At 40.3% G+C, this 17,421-nt stretch overlaps 1 long non-coding RNA gene across 1 annotated transcript in view; it reads left to right on the forward strand.

Annotated features, from left to right (window-relative positions):
* Positions 1 to 1,594: 1,594 nt before the first annotated feature.
* The window catches only part of LOC143653018 (uncharacterized), a 43,973-nt gene continuing 28,146 nt past the window's right edge, over positions 1,595 to 17,421 (forward strand). Inside the window, exon 1 of the long non-coding RNA XR_013161022.1 lies at positions 1,595 to 1,718. This is a non-coding gene — a long non-coding RNA (uncharacterized LOC143653018). The remainder of the gene's footprint in view (positions 1,719 to 17,421) is intronic.

Raw genomic sequence — 17,421 nt, forward strand, 5'->3', positions numbered from 1 at the left:
ACAAGCGAAACAAACAAACAAAAATCCAACAAATGTTGCTGCAATAACGGGATACTGTCATGGAAAAATGATATGTGATCCCACCATACAGCATACAAAAAGAAAAGAAAATAGACCAGAGAGACCATCTGAACATCGGGCAGAATTCTTTGTTAAACAGACAGATCCTTACTTACTTTTGTATTCTAATACTTACTGTAGAACCTTCCGATATTTGCTTTCATCCCTTAGAAACATGCTTTGAAACCCCCGGGAAAGCCTCTCCGTGCCTCTTGATGACCACTTCTTACCACCCATCCCTACTCACCATCAACGCTGCATCACAGATCTGGAAATAGCTGCTAACTTGTTCCTGGCAAACAAGAGGCCCAGCCGTGTGTTTTGCTGTTTGTTTTCACAGGAGGCGTGGACCCTGATTCCAGTAAAATTTGTTCTTTCCATCAAATGCTGAGATCTTTATGAGTAAGAACTGACTTTTTTGCCACTTCATTAGTTTTACCATTTTTATGTTTCTTAATCAAACTCTTGGTTGGGAAGAAGAGGGATATAAATGGGTTATAAGCTAAGAAACTGAGTTTGCTTTTGGCTTGTAGGGTCAGGGAGGTGGTCTAAATGCAGAAATCCCAGGAGATGTGGCAAAGTCGATGTCAGGTCTGGCTCATGACATTATCTGTGGGCATCTAATATGGTGGGCAAAGCACAGCCAGAAAGCATGAATGTATTCATTCAAGCTGACAAAACACAGTATAATGCACTGCTGATTCTCTCTGTATTTATTAATTCGACACAACTCAGGATCCCATCTGAGGACACAGTACTGAAAAAAATAAGTGCAGTGTCTGTCTGCACATAAATGCCATGTCTGTCTGCACAGAGCTTGCTCTCTTGTAGGGTGATACATAATCTGCTTGAGAATAAGATACCTGAAAGTATCAGGAACGTAATACACACACAAATATGCATATGCACACACATCACATATACACAAACATTATAAACACACACACACATCACAAAAACTGTACAAACTGGCTTTTCTCTTCTGATCACCCATTTTGGAACACCTTGCATTTTTTTCCTAGCAGGGGGCTTCTGTAACCATGGAAATGACTGTTGTTTCCACTCCTACGGGGTATAGGAGTCTATGCTTAAGGAGAGGCTAAATAAGTTTTGAGTGCTACTTGAATGGTACTTTCCAAATCAAATTTCAATTCTCCCCCACTCTCTGCGTCTTCCTAGGGCACTAAGATGGCACTTATGGGGCGGGCCACGGTGGCTCAGCAGGCAGGAATGCTTGTCTGCAATGCCAGGGGACCTGGGTTCGATTGCCAGTGCCTGCCCATGTAAAAAAAAAAAAAAAGATGGCACTTATGGTGATGGCCATCTGTAGACTCAACCCTTTACCTTCTTAAGACCCACTGAAAGCTGACTTGGGCACTGCCAACCCTTGTAGGTAGGAGCATGACCACGCCCAATGGGGACCCTGTACCACGCAAGGCGCAGCCCAGGTGAGACACGGCAGCAACCATTGTGAGTCGCAGCCCCCTCATTCTTCAAACATCCAAAGCTGGAGCTAGCACACAGGACCAGTGGGGCCACCAGGGTCTGTGGTTTTGACTCCTTTACCCAGCTGCTGTCCGGAGGTTGGATGCTGAACCCAGCCAGACTACTTCAGGGCCAGAAAAATGATTGTCTGGTAAAGCCTGACTGGACAGGAGGTGAGCCTGTGTGACCCAAAGTTAACCTCGCATCTTTATCTCTTTCGCACTATGTACTTTCTGATAAATCTGATAAATCTCCTCTTGTTTAAGCGACAGGCAGCCGGGATTGTTAGTTTTGGCTTTGACAAATCCTCAAAGGGGAAAGTCAACCCACATGGGCCTGGAGGGGGGAAATAGGTCAAAATGGAACAGTGGGCAGGGTTTAAAAGGGGAGGTCCATGCTTTGACTAAAGAGCCCTTTATGGCCCAGGGCAAACACCACTACCAAGAGAGGTACATGTGCAGATACCCACTGAGTGGTTAGCATGTGGGATCCTGGCCCAGGATGGAGCTGGTAGCCCACTAGAATTCAAAGCGAATGTCCCATTGCATCAGAACAAACAGGCACAGTGTAAAGGACAGCAATGCATTGCTCTCCTCCTTCCCTTTCCTTTCAGTAGGATTTCTGTGTTTACCTGGCCAGCTTTCTAGCCTTTGCTTTATTGATTCCTTTAGCAGGAGAGAGGAAACTTGAAAGACCACCAGAAAAGCTAAGTCACTCTACATTAGAAAGGCAGAAAGCTATTCATGATGCCAAAAAAGAAAAAAAGATAGACCCAAAAAGTCAGGAGGGGATGGAGAGAATCAAGAGCCAGTCTAGCTCTTGTTTACCAAGAGTTTGAGGAAGTTTGTGAATATGAGATGAGAAATTGAGAGGCAGCTTCAGTGCCTTATAAGAGAAGGGGTAGGAGAGAGACAGGGAAAAGGGATTTTAACATTTGGCTTTGGGTTAGCAAGTAATCTCCACTTAGTGCTTCTTGAAGAGCCCTCAACAACAACAGCAAAAAAAACTTAAGTGCTTTGCAATGCTCTTTGAATGTAATACTGGTTTAACTTTAGAATGCAACTCAGTATGTTCTGGCCAGTTTTAGGTGGATTCCATGTAAGCAGATAAATTTTGCTCAGTGGATTAGTGTGCACCTAAGTCACCTCAGTTCAAAAGGAACTTTGGACCCCAGAGGCTGACAAGTCTGAGCTGCTGCTTAGCTTGCAGTTCTAGGTCAGCCGTGGCTGGGTTGTGCTCAGTCTACAAGTTGAGAATACTCAGAAATTATAGCTGAGAAGGATCAGAAAGAAAGTGAACCAGTGCCATTAGTTTCCCCTGAGAATTTTCTCTCTGCCACTTTTCTCTGACAGCTCAGGCTAAAGATAGTGGCCTTGGCCCACTACATTGGGCATCACTAGTCCTTCACTCTTTCTTGACATATCCTCTTCTGTCTTCCATGGCACCACTCTCATGATTTCACTCCCACTCCCTGGGTGATTCTTCCCAGCTTCCTTCCCTGGCTTCTCTTTTGCTCATTGAGCTCCAGATATTAAAGTCCTAAGGTTCTGATATCAGATCATTGCTCTGTCCATACCTCTCACATAGTAGTCTTATCTGGCCCCATGGCTTTAAATACCCAAACACAGATGACTCTACAACTTACTTTTTTGGCTGGAATGTCTCCCTGATCTCCAGAACTACAATATACAACTGCCTATGGAACCTCTTCACTTGGATGTCTCACATGCACCTCCAACTTCACAAGTCCAAAGCTGGACTCCTGATTGCCCTCTCCCTCTCCACACCACCTCACCTCCTTTTCTTTGCAGCTCACCATCTTAATAAATGCAAATCAACTCCTCTATTTTCTCAGGATGAAATACCTAAGCTGTTTCTTAATTCTTTCTCATACTCCCCACTTCCATACCTTCAGCATATGCATTGTCTATTTTTGAAGTACATTCAGAATCTGACCATTTCACACAACCTCCCACCATCCTTTTAATCTAAACTATCACCACCTCTAGCCTGGATTACTGCAAACAATCCCACCATCCTCTTGCTTCTGCTTCTGCCCAACAGCAGCCAGAGTAACCTTTCAAAATGTCAGTAGGATGATGCCATGCCTCTGCTTTAAAGCCAATCAACTGGCTTTCCATTTTATTCAGTGTAAACAAATCAAATGTCCTTAACAGCTTACAAGATATGAAGTGATCTACCTTCCAGTACTGCTGTGATGTCGTTTCCATTTTTCCTCCGTGTTCATCTTCTCCAGAAACACGTGCATCCTTGCTGCTCTTCAAACATTTTCACAATGTTCCTGCCTTAACCATATAAGCATACACGTGTGCTTCCTTTCTCTCACCTTGCTATATTATTTTCCCTAGCATTCACCACAAATATACTATATATTTACAAGTTTCTTTTTTTATTTTTCTGTCTTTCCCTCCCATTCCTCCAGGATATAAGAGCCTTAAGAGTAAGAATTTGTCCTATTTTGTTTGCTGACTACAACAGTCCATGGCATATAGTAAATACTCAATCAATGTTGGTTATGTTAAATAGTAATTAAATGGTTTGGTAAACTTTATGCCTCCTCCTCACAAAGCAGGATATATCTTGCAAGGAATAAGGGTATAAGATATTACATTACCGGTCCTAATTATTTGCTATTACTTCATTGAGAGCTTATATTTCCTCATTCTTAGGATTCAGACTTGGCCTGTTCATTTGCTTTGGCTCACAAAATATAAGTATAAGCAACTTATAACTACCCATAAACTGAAGCTTTAGGAACAATCACATGGTTCCACCATTATTTAGAATGGAGAAGATGTGGGACAGAGCCACAGTCCGTCCATTAAGGACAGATGATACCAGTGAGAAATAAACCTTTATGAACTATAAGCCACAGAGTTGGGGGTGCATGTGTAATGCACCATAATGTAACCCACGCTGGTTGATACAGTTGGGGAGGCAGTGTTAAGAGGTCCACGATGGTTCTGTGACATTGGATTCCTCCTCTGGTGAGTGTGTACTTCCTGAGTGGAGTGGGCTTGTCCTGATCAGGGATTCTTTAAAGATGATCCTCTACCCTCCAGTCAGAAGCTGATAGGTGGAGGAACCATTCTTGGATCTTAGCAATCCTATACAGGGGTAGTATGACCTTTTTTCTTTCTCGTGATGTGAGTTGGTGTCAGGGATGCAGACACACATTCTAAATGCATTGATTATAATTTCCAAGCCTGTCATTATGTCCCCTACTGATTCTGGTAGGAATTGAGGAAAGGAGTAAGGCCAATGACTAGCTTTGTACCCTTAGCATGGGTCCAGATGCTCTGTTAGGAATCCAGAGTGGATTGGAACGCGCTTTCTACAAGCTCTAAGCTGGGAGGAAAATCTATATAAGATAGGAATGCTAACTAGGCAATGCAATTATGCCAGTTGGTAATGCCAACCACAGACCTCATCCATGTCTGTTATTTCATGACCAAAGATTATATCCACCAAACACCAAACCAGCACAGCATCCAAAGGCAGTGCTATGAATCATAGATTCTGTGTGTATGCATGTGTGTATGTGTATATGTGTCCTCTTTCCAAAGGAGACTGTAAGGATTTAGACTTGAGATTTCTACAGCTCCAATTGGGAGCCCTAAGGAGCCCAGGATTCTCTGTCCTAAGGGGCTGTCCAATCCTGCCTGAAAGTGCTTTCCCAGCAGGGAAATGAGACAGCATGGAGAGTAGAGACCGCTTTAGCCCAAGGTCTCTCCTGGCCACTCCCAGAGACTGTATCAGTCAGGTGCTCAGCCAATGCTTTGCATTCCATTCTCTGCACAGCGATGCCTCTTCTGCTTTTCCAACAAAAGAATTTTCCATCAAGTGAGGCGAAGTACATTTTGTGAATTAATGAGATGAGGAGAAAGGACTCGAGCTTCCTGTGGAGGTTTTGAAAAGGGCTGAACAGCCCATGAAATATTTAGAGGCATTTTCCCAAAGCAGTGGGCCGAGATGAATTGATAAAATCAAGAGCTGTTTTCAGAAGCTCACAGAGACTGAAGCCCACAGCTGGTGCTCAGACTTGATGCTTAAACTTTGTTTCCTATGCCTCCATCCCTGCATGGAGCTTCTGCTCTGTGCTCCCCATGTTCTGAAACTTTTATCTTTAAGGTGGAATCATCTATCAGCTGCAATTACAGTCCCAGCTGCTGGACAGAGGGGCTTTGGTCATATGAGGTCAAGAGAACAGAGAACATTAGATTGTGTTTATTGTAGATGATTTTTTTAAAAAATTCTAAACCAAAGATCCTGTATACATTCAGTTGCTACAAGATGGGTTGGTCTCTGAAGACTCAGGGATGAAAAAAGAGAATAACATAGACATCTCTAGGAATGAGAATTTATCATGTTATTCTAGTAACTAGGAGCTTCACAGCCAAGTAATCTATTCACAATCTCATTTTCAGTACCAAAAACTCACTTTGTTGCCATTCTTACCAGCAGACCTAGGGGCCCTCAGAGAATTCAACTGAGTTAGAGGGAGCAGGAGAACCATCATATATAACCATCATCTTTGCAAAGTCCTGGGTCGCAAATGGACAGGTGCAGCACTGCAGATGTAGTAGGTTCTGTCCACACAATGTTTTCAACAAAATAACACCATAATAGCCAAAAGTAGGATATGACTTTTACATTCTGCATGCTTGGCTCTTCTCAGATCTTGAAAGGTTGGGAAATATTGACCTCAAATTTAAATAGCAACATAAATACAACTCCTAACCAAAGATACTCAGAACCATGCTATACTTAATATTCCAGCTTGTATTCATTGGTTGAGATAGAAGTAGTGTTGGGCCTTGGTCCGGATGGGGATTCCCATCCTGCCCCTATCTGTTTCACCATAATTAATACAAAAATAGATGCTGCACATCAGGTTCTTTTTCTATTGTCCCAGCAAATGCTTAGATAGTTAGGGACCAATTTCCTTTCACTCTTATGATTGTAGAAGGCTTCTTATCTTCTTCTTTGTTAATAGATGGCCAGTTATGGATGGTGCCCTCTTAGGAGATAGAAATGCAGAAGTCTCATACATTGTTTCACTGATAGTCCAACTTGTGATGATTTGCTGAAACCTTGCTGAGTAGTTAGACATCCAAGTAGCATGTCCATGCCACCTTTAAGATGCATAGCATCATATGCAATGGCTTAAACTCAAGTAGACCCAGAGGCATCTACTGCATCTTTTGGCAAAATAGCATCAGCCAAGAAGATATCCACATCTTACTGAATATACCCAGGCTTCCCATATTTGTTTTTCCATATTACAGTGGAAAAATGCTATCATTATTCCTTTGACCATTGGGACAATTTTTGATCTGACAATTTGAAACACATGAGGTAAGAAAAAGGCAGGAATTATACTGAGTGTGGATCTCCTCTGGAGGTCAGAGAAAGCAACATCAGTGTCATCTTGTTATCAGAAGTCTACTAGTCCAGACTGACCTTTCAACTTTGCACCATGCTGATCCAACATCCAAAGAAAATGAACTCTCACAAGCCACAGAATAGGTAAGACTTTGATCTAGAGTATTCTTTGATTCTGCCTATAATTTAATTTCAAAGTTAGATCCTAATTAACTCTTAACCCAGGACCTAATATACCTCTAAACTAAAATAAGTCTTAACCTTGACTACATGTGGATCCTTCCCACCAATATTGATCTTAGACTTCATAAGAACATTTGCCAAAGGGACATTATTCTGTCTTCATGGTGACTTGGCACATATTAGAGTCCTACAGACATTTTTGTTATGAACAAATTAGTAAATGAAGAAAGGAATTGATAGTACTACACCAAATCCCTGTTTCTGAACTGTAATTTTGTATTTACCTTAAGTCTATATATATATGATTAAGACTAGGGAATCTTGGAATTTTTTTCTTCCATTCTCTGTCATTTCAGACCTAAAACAGCTTCAACCATAGAGCTGGGTTGTGTTAACTCAATTTGTCATGTGTGGTTGCAGATAGAACCTGGGGCCCTTATCTGTCTCTCCACTGGAGCTGAGCAAAGCTGCTGCAGACCAGTTTCATTCTGTCTTAAGGCTTCGTCCACCTTTGAAGGCAGGGATTAAGTTCCCAGGTTGAGACCTCAGCCTGATGATAAAGAGAATTGGCCACAGCTTCCCTTCTGCCACAGGCTTTGTTTTTTTCTTTATGTTGAGATTTCCTCTGTGAGTTATAGAAAATCAAAATACAAGTTTAAAGAAGACCAAAATTTAAAAATACATTAATAGTGAATAATTTCCTCTGAGCTTCATTGGGGATCCATAAAGCACTGAGGTGCAGTGCAAAGAACGGGGATTTTGACATTTGACATGCCTTTTTAAAATTGTAACTCACAGAGTACTACCCGTGAGAACTCTACTCAAAATGTATCTTTTAAAGATGAGCATAGACTCATCTGTGGAGTGGGAATGATACAATTAATATTTTAGGGTTGTTTTGAGGATGAAATTAAATATTAGGACATGCAGAAAGTGTCTCATTTAAAAATATATATCAGTTTCCCTCCTTCCATGGTCTTTGAAGAGCATCCCTCACAGTTAGTTATAGAAGGAACAAAGTTTCCTTCAAGAAATTTCCATACCAGCCTTCGTAGTGATCCATTGGAGAAAGGTCTATAAAGCATCACAGGGAAAACCCCCCGAAGGTAGGGAGACTAAAGCCTTTCAGAGACAGTTGAAATGTTTTGAAAAGACAACAAAAATGAAATCCCATCATCCCTCAATTGAACATCTTCGTTCAGGAGCCATGCCATCTCCCCCTTTACTCAGAGTACTGTGTCACTGGTTATTTGATGAAAGCCCTGCCCAATTCTCCTCATTAATGCTCAGAATACCCTAGGAGACATGATCTTTGCTGTAATTTGTAGGTGGCAGAGTTATTCAATGATGTAAATGAATCTATTGGGGATAAAATGTGTGTTGTTTTACTTTTCTTCTCCATACTTTCCTAAAGCCCTTTTGATCAGATTCTCGAGAGTAACTGGAGGTTGGCCCCCATAAACTTACTGAGAGGGAAATCTCAGCTCTCCTCCTGTCCCTGTGTTTGATGTCTCCTGCTTAGACTCTAAGTTCCTTGGAATTCCAGCTGCCTGCAGTTAGGGCCAATAGAGGCACTCTAGAACCTATCGACCCACCTGAAGTTTCTAATATTGGGTTGTCTTTGCAGTAGATTATATTTCCCAAAGTCGGTAGCAACAATACCTCCCCTTCCACATGTGCTTCTTGTATCTTGCCACTCTGCCATCATAGACAGTGTCTGATTCCCCTTCCCTTGAATCTGGGCATGGTTATGGCTCAGGAAGAACCAACAGAATGAAGTAGAAGTGATGCAAGGTGACTTCTGTGGCTAAGTCATTAAAGGAGTTACAGTCTCTGTTTTGTGAGCTGGGACACAGAGTGTAGGAGCCATAAGTCATAATTTTCACTGGGTGAAAATTCCAACTACCATGAAACCACCATAACAGAGAAGAAATATATAGGAACTTAGGTTTAACAGCCCCAGCTGAGCTCACAGCCAACAGCCATAAACAACAACCAGCCTTGTGAGTGAGCCATTTTCTATGTCGAGTTCTGCGAACACTGCAGCTCCAGCTATCGTCTGAATGCACCTCATAAAAAAAAGACAAGAAAAACACTATCATTTGAGTCCTTCCCACATTTTTGACCCATAAAATTATGATCAAAATTTAAAAGATTGTTTTAAGTCACTAAATTCTAGGGCAATATTTTACATAGCTCTAGTAGTTAGAATAATCCTGGACTAGTCTTAGTAACCAGATTTTCCCAGAATATCTGTTGTACTGGATTAATTCTAATTTAAGTCTTCTCCTGTAGAGAACAGTAAACGTCTATAGAATTCTTTTTTTTTTAATAATTAACGGAAAAAAGAAATTAACCCAACATTTAGAAATCATACCATTCTACATATGCAATCAGTAATTCTTGACATCATCACATAGATGCATGATCATCGTTTCTTAGTACATTTGCATCGGTTTAGAAGAACTAGCAACACAACCGAAAAAGATATAGAATGTTAATATAGAGAAAAAAAATAAAAGTAATAATAATAGTAAAAACAAAAAAAAACAAAAACAAAAACCTATAGCTCAGATGCAGCTTCATTCAGTGTTTTAACATGATTACTTTCAATTAGGTATTATTGTGCTGTCCATTTTTGAGTTTTTGTATCTAGTCCTGTTGCACAGTCTGTATCCCTTCAGCTCCAATTACCCATTATCTTACCCTGTTTCTAACTCCTGCTGGATTCTGTTACCAGTGATATATTCCAAGTTTATTCTCGAATGTCGGTTCATATCAGTGGGACCATACAGTATTTGTCTTTTAGTTTTTGGCTAGACTCACTCAGCATAATGTTCTCTAGGTCCATCCATGTTATTACATGCTTCATAAGTTTATCCTGTCTTAAAGCTTCATAATATTCCATCGTATGTATATACCACAGTTTGTTTAGCCACTCGTCTGTTGATGGACATTTTGGCTGTTTCCATCTCTTTGCAATCGTAAATAACGCTGCTATAAACATTGGTGTGCAAATGTCCGTTTGTGTCTTTGCCCTTAAGTCCTTTGAGTAGATTCCCAGCAATGGTATTGTTGGGTCATATGGCAATTCTATATTCAGCTTTTTGAGGAACCACCAAACTGCCTTCCACAGTGGTTGCACCATTTGACATTCCCACCAACAGTGGATAAGTGTGCCTCTTTCTCCGCATCCTCTCCAGCACTTGTCATTTTCTGTTTTGTTGATAATGGCCATTCTGGTGGGTGTGAGATGATATCTCATTGTGGCTTTGATTTGCATTTCTGTAATGGCCAGGGACATTGAGCATCTCTTCATGTGTCTTCTGGCCATTTGTATTTCCTCTTCTGGTAGGTGTCTGTTCAAGTCTTTTTCCCATTTTGTAATTGGGTTGGCTGTTTTTTTGTTGTTGAGTTGAACAATCTCTTTATAAATTCTGGATACTAGACCTTTATCTGATATGTCATTTCCAAATATTGTCTCCCATTGTGTAGGCTGTCGTTCTACTTTCTTGATAAAGTTCTTTGATGCACAAAAGTGTTTAATTTTGAGGAGCTCCCATTTATTTATTTCCTTCTTCAGTTCTCTTGCTTTAGGTTTAAGGTCCATAAAACCGCCTCCAATTGTAAGTTTTATAAGATATCTCCCTACATTTTCCTCTAACTGTTTTATGGTCTTAGACCTAATGTTTAGATCTTTGATCCATTTTGAGTTAACTTTTGTGTAGGGTGTGAGATATGGGTCTTCTTTCATTCTTTTGCATATGGATATCCAGTTCTCTAGGCACCATTTATTGAAGAGACTGTTCTGCCCCAGGTGAGTTGGCTTGACTGCCTTATCAAAGATCAAATGTCCATAGATGAGAGGGTCTATATCTGAGCACTCTATTCGATTCCATTGGTCGATATATCTATCTTTATGCCAATACCATGCTGTTTTGACCACTGTGGCTTCATAATATGCCTTAAAGCTGGAGACTTCCAGCTTCGTTTTTTTTCCTCAAGATGTTTTTAGCAATTCGGGGCACCCTGCCCTTCCAGATAAATTTGCTTATTGGTTTTTCTATTTATGAAAAATAAGTTGTTGGGATTTTGATTGGTATTGCATTGAATCTGTAAATCAATTTAGGTAGAATTGACATCTTAACTTTATTTAGTCTTCCAATCCATGAACACGGTATGCCCTTCCATCTATTTAGGTCTTCTGTGATTTCTTTTAGCAGTTTTTTGTAGTTTTCTTTATATAGGTTTTTTGTCTCTTTAGTTAAATTTATTCCTAGGTATTTCATTCTTTTAGTTGCAATTGTAAATGGGATTCGTTTCTTGATTTCCCCCTCAGCTTGTTCATTACTAGTGTATAGAAATGCTACAGATTTTTGAATGTTGATCTTGTAACCTGCTACTTTGCTGTACTCATTTATTAGCTCTAGTAGTTTTGTTGTGGATTTTTCCAGGTTTTCGACGTATAGTATCATATCGTCTGCAAACAGTGATAGTTTTACTTCTTCCTTTCCAATTTTGATGCCTTGTATTTCTTTTTCTTGTCTAATTGCTCTGGCTAGAACCTCCAACACAATGTTGAATACTAGTGGTGATAGTGGACATCCTTGTCTTGTTCCTGATCTTACGGGGAAAGTTTTCAATTTTTCCCCATTGAGGATGATATTAGCTGTGGGTTTTTCATATATTCCCTCTATCATTTTAAGGAAGTTCCCTTGTATTCCTATCTTTTGAAGTGTTTTCAACAGGAAAGGATGTTGAATCTTGTCAAATGCCTTCTCTGCATCAATTGAGATGATCATGTGATTTTTCTGCTTTGATTTGTTGATATGGTGTATTACATGAATTGATTTTCTTATGTTGAACCATCCTTGCATACCTGGGATGAATCCTACTTGGTCATGATGTATAATTCTTTTAATGTGTTGTTGGATACGATTTGCTAGAATTTTATTGAGGATTTTTGCATCTATGTTCATTAGAGAGATTGGTCTGTAGTTTTCTTTTTTTGTAATATCTTTGCCTGGTTTTGGTATGAGGGTGATGTTGGCTTCATAGAATGAATTAGGTAGTTTTCCCTCCACTTCGATTTTTTTGAAGAGTTTGAGGAGAGTTGGTACTAATTCTTTCTGGAATGTTTGATAGAATTCACATGTGAAGCCGTCTGATCCTGGACTTTCCTTTTTAGGAAGCTTTTGAATGACAAATTCAATTTCTTTACTTGTGATTGGTTTGTTGAGGTCATCTATTTCTCCTTGAGTCAAAGTTGGTTGTTCATGTCTTTCCAGGAACCCGTCCATTTCATCTAAATTGTTGTATTTATTACCGTAAAGTTGTTCATAGTATCCTGTTATTACCTCCTTTATTTCTGTGAGGTCAGTAGTTATGTCTCCTCTTTCATTTCTGATCTTATTTATTTGCATCCTCTCTCTTCTTCTTTTTGTCAATCTTGCTAAGGGCCCATCAATCTTATTGATTTTCTCATAGAACCAACTTCTCGTCTTATTGATTTTCTCTACTGTTTTCATATTTTCAATTTCATTTATTTCTGCTCTGATCTTTGTTATTTCTTTCCTTTTGCTTGCTTTGGGATTAGTTTGCTGTTCTTTCTCCAGTTCTTCCAATTGAACAGTTAATTCCTGCATTTTTGCCTTTTCTTCTTTTCTGATATAGGCATTTAGGGCAATAAATTTCCCTCTTAGCACTGCCTTTGCTGCATCCCTTAAGTTTGATATGTTGTGTTTTCATTTTCATTCGCCTCGAGGTATTTGCTAATTTCTCTTGCAATTTCTTCTTTGACCCACTCGTTGTTTAAGAGTGTGTTGTTGGCGGGCCGCGGTGGCTCAGCGGGCAAGAGTGCTTGCCTGCCATGCCGGAGGACCTCGGTTTGATTCCCGGCCCCAGCCCATGTAAAAAACAAACAAACAAACAAAATATAATAAAACAAGAAAATGTTTAAAGATGTTTCCCTTTCTTCCTCCCTTCCTTCCTTCCATCCTTCCTTCCTTCTCTCTGTCTTTCCTTCCCTTCCTAAAAAAAAAAAAAAAAGAGTGTGTTGTTGAGCCTCCATGTATTTGTGAATTTTCTGGCACTTGGCCTATTATTGATTTCCAACTTCATTCCTTTATGATCCGAGAAAGTGTTGTGTATGATTTCAATCTTTTTAAATTTGTTAAGACTTGCTTTGTGACCCAGCATATGATCTATCTTTGAGAATGATCCATGAGCACTTTAGAAAAAGGTGTATCCTGCTGTTGTGGGATGTAATGTCCTATAAATGTCTGTTAAGTCTAGCTCCTTTATAGTAATATTCAGATTCTCTATTTCTTTATTGATCCTCTGTCTAGGTGTTCTGTCCATTGATGAGAGTGGGGAATTGAAGTCTCCAACTATTATGGTATATGAGTCTATTTCCCTTTTCAGTGTTTGCAGTGTATTCCTCACATATTTTGGGGCATTCTGGTTCGGTGCGTAAATATTTATGATTGTTATGTCTTCTTGTTTAATTGTTCCTTTTATTAGTATATAGTGTCCTTCTTTGTCTCTTTTAACTGTTTTACATTTGAAGTCTTTTGTTGGATATTAGTATAGCCACTCCTGCTCTTTTCTGGTTGTTATTTGCATGAAATATCTTTTCCCAACCTTTCACTTTCAACCTATGTTTATCTTTGGGTCTAAGATGTGTTTCGTGTAGACAGCATATAGAAGGATCCTGTTTTTTAATCCATTCTGCCAATCTATGTCTTTTGATTGGGGAATTCAGTCCATTAACATTTAGAGTTATTACTGTTTGGATAATATTTTTCTCTACCATTTTGCCTTTTGTATTATATATATCATATCTGATTTTCCTTCTTTCTACACTCTTCTGCATACCTCTCTCTTCTGTCTTTTCGTATCTGACTCTAGTGCTCCCTTTAGTATTTCTTGCAGAGCTGGTCTCTTCGTCACAAATTCTCTCAGTGACTTTTTGTCTGAGAATGTTTTAATTTCTCCCTCATTTTTGAAGGACAATTTTGCTGGATATAGGAGTCTTGGTTGGCAGTTTTTCTCTTTTAGTTATTTAAATATATCATCCCACTGTCTTCTTGCTTCCATGGTTTCTGCTGAGAAATCTACACATAGTCTTATTGGGTTTCCCTTGTATGTGATGAATTGTTTTTCTCTTGCTGCTTTCAAGATCCTCTCTTTCTCTTTGACCTCTGACATTCTAACTAGTAAGTGTCTTGGGGAACGCCTATTTGGGTCTAATCTCTTTGGGGTGCGCTGCACTTCTTGGATCTGTAATTTTAGGTCTTTCATAAGAGTTGGGAAATTTTCAGTGATAATTTCTTCCATTAGTTTTTCTCCTCCTTTTCCCTTCTCTTCTCCTTCTGGGACACCCACAACACGTATATTTGTGCGGTTCATATTGTCTTTGAGTTCCCTGATACCCTGTTCAAATTTTTCCATTCTTTTCCTGATAGTTTCTGTTTCTTTTTGGAATTCAGATGTTCCATCCTCCAAATCACTAATTCTATCTTCTGTCTCTTTAAATCTATCATTGTAGGTATCCATTGTTTTTTCCATCTTTTCTACTTCATCCTTCACTTCCATAAGCTCTGTGATTTGTTTTTTCAGTTTTTCTATTTCTTCTTTTTGTTCAGCCCATTTTCTTCTTCATGTGCTCCCTCAATTTATTAATTTCATTTTTGAAGAGGTTTTCCATTTCTGTTCGTATATTCAGCATTAGTTGTCTCAGCTCCTGTATTTCATTTGAACTATTGGTTTGTTCCTTTGACTGGGCCATATTTTCAATCTTCTGAGCGTGGTCTGTTATCTTCTGCTGGCATCTTGGCATTTAGTCAGATTTTCCTGGGTGTTGGACCCAACAGGTTGGAAGAGTTTTCTGTGAAATCTCTGGGTTCTGTTTTTCTTATCCTGCCCAGTAGGTGGTGCTCGTGGCACACGTTTGTCTCACGTGTTTGGAAGAGATCCCCCCGGTCACCGTACTCCACAGCCTGGGGATTTCTGATCCAATTCTCTCAGTTGGTCCGGGGGGCCGCGCGTGGTGGGGCCGCCAGCCGTTGCGGCTTGAGGGGACCCTGTGGCTCCTTTATTAATGCCCCTATTGGTGTTTGGTTGGATCCAGTCCCTGCCACTGTCGGAAATTCCCTCCTCTCCCTGGAGGGGTGCTGGTCACCGGCCGCCGCGGCCCGGGGAACTCGCCACCAAACCAGGAAGCTGTCTGTGGGGGAGGGGCACCGGTCGCTGGCCGCCGCAGGCTGGGGAACTCGCCACTGGACAGGAAGCTGCCCGCGGGGGCGGGGCACCGGTTGCTGGCCACCGCGGCTTGGGAAACTTGCCTCTCTGAGACTCTCAGCCGGCCTGGGAAGGAGGGAGGGAGGTGCTCCAGCCGCCAGCTGCCGCGGCTCGGGGAAGCGCACGCCGCTTGGGGGTCTCACCGCAGCAGAGTCTCGCAGTCAGTCTAGCCAGTCCAGAGTGGGATACGCTGTGTGTCCATTCCCTGCCGTGGCCCCAGGAGCTGTTCTGCACTGTTTCTGTTTACCTAGTAGTTGCTCTGGAGGAGGAACTAAGACGTGCGTACCTTACTAAGCCGCCATCTATAGAATTCTTATCAAGAGCTTCCATCAATTTCTTATCTACCTGGAATTAAACTTTCCGGACAGCGTAACTGGCCATAGTGAAATTACCTTTGTTTAGGGTGTGAATTGGACAAACTAGTCAGGAGCATTACTATCCATTTTTTATACCAAATCTTCTTTTTTTTAGAAGTTTCTCTGGCATCTTCATCTGAGAAGGCTTTGAACAATAGTTCTTGAACATTGGACAGTGATTTGAAGACTCAGAGATCACTGAGTTTCAGCACCACGGAATCTCCAGGACCTTATTGAATTCTAAAGAAAGTCACCAAAGAGATGTGTTTGAGATAAAAGAAGGAAGAAACTCAGTCCTTGTCTGTTTATGGTTGTGGGTCAGGAGGGAAGGATGTCATGAGCCTTACTGAAAGTGCATTGAGTATAAACTGCAGTCTGACATCTGGGAGGACTTAAAATGTCAAAACATGACAAGGAAAAGTTTCTGCTTACTTAATGTCTATTGGGAAAAAAATTCCATCTTAACTCTGAGGACCAAAGCAAGGAGACTGGGACTTTTAAATAGGAAGTAAGAATTGTATTTTACTGCTCTTATTAAGGTGAAGTACTAAATGAAATCAGTTAAAATATGGGCCAGGGCATTTTTGGACCATAGCAGTAAAGCCAAATCACATTGTTAATTATCCCATAGAGAAAGAATAATTCTATAAAAATAAACAGGGGTAGGCCAGAGTAAGTGGATTTACTTTTAAAACCAAGGCATTTAAAACATGTTTCATGGTGGGAAAGTTTCGCACCATTGAGAGTTCTTAATCATTGAGATGTAGAAAAAGGCCATTTAGGAAACCAACCAGAAATCATGGATTGAATTCGTGCCATGGATATCTTTCCCTTAAATCCCACTGAAATATGTATAAAATTGTCTGAAGCAACAAACAAATTTTTTTTGATGAACAAAATACCTGTCTTGATTCAGTGTTCAATATGAGTTTCTAAAGGATCTTCATTTGCTGGCAAGAAACATGGATAGATGTTGCATCTGAGAAGTTGCATCTTCATCTGACCAGCTCTGGAACTGCAAGTATATTAAGGATGCTTTACTCTCAACTAACAAGCTAAAGTTGCATTAAAGTATAAAGATTGTGTTAACTCTATAGATTAGCTCCAATAATATTTTGGAAGAGATATAAGCAGAACTGAAAAGGGAGTGATAAGCCAATTTTTTAAGAAAAAGAGTTTTGAGATATTAACCATCGTTTCCTTTCCCCTGGGTAATTCAGTTTTTCATCTCTGCAAAGGAAAATGCCTTGGGAAAATAATGTGATGGGACGATAAAGTGGGGGTAATTTAAGAAGTGTTGTCTATCACTAGTCCTTAAATTAATGGTGAGGTTTCTGTGAATAAGCATCATATTTGGTAGAAACATGATAAAAGACAGAAGTCCCCTATCTAAAGTCTAATGGACAGGTGTAGTTAACTGATGAAGAAAATTGGAAGGGCTATCATGAGAGAAGAGGAATTGATGAATTTCAGAGAAAGTAATAACTAAAAGGGTCCAGCTCTGCTCCCTGTGTGTGGCTCCCCAATCTGCTACTCTGCTTCCGCTGGGAGTCCACCATTCTCCTTGGCTCTTGGCTTCGCTCTAAAAGGTCTTCATTTTCTGTAGTAATGGCCTCTCTTTTCAATTTAG

Source organism: Tamandua tetradactyla, chromosome 13 (genome assembly GCF_023851605.1).
Source record: "Tamandua tetradactyla isolate mTamTet1 chromosome 13, mTamTet1.pri, whole genome shotgun sequence".
In the NCBI taxonomy this organism is placed as follows: Eukaryota; Metazoa; Chordata; class Mammalia; order Pilosa; family Myrmecophagidae; genus Tamandua; species Tamandua tetradactyla.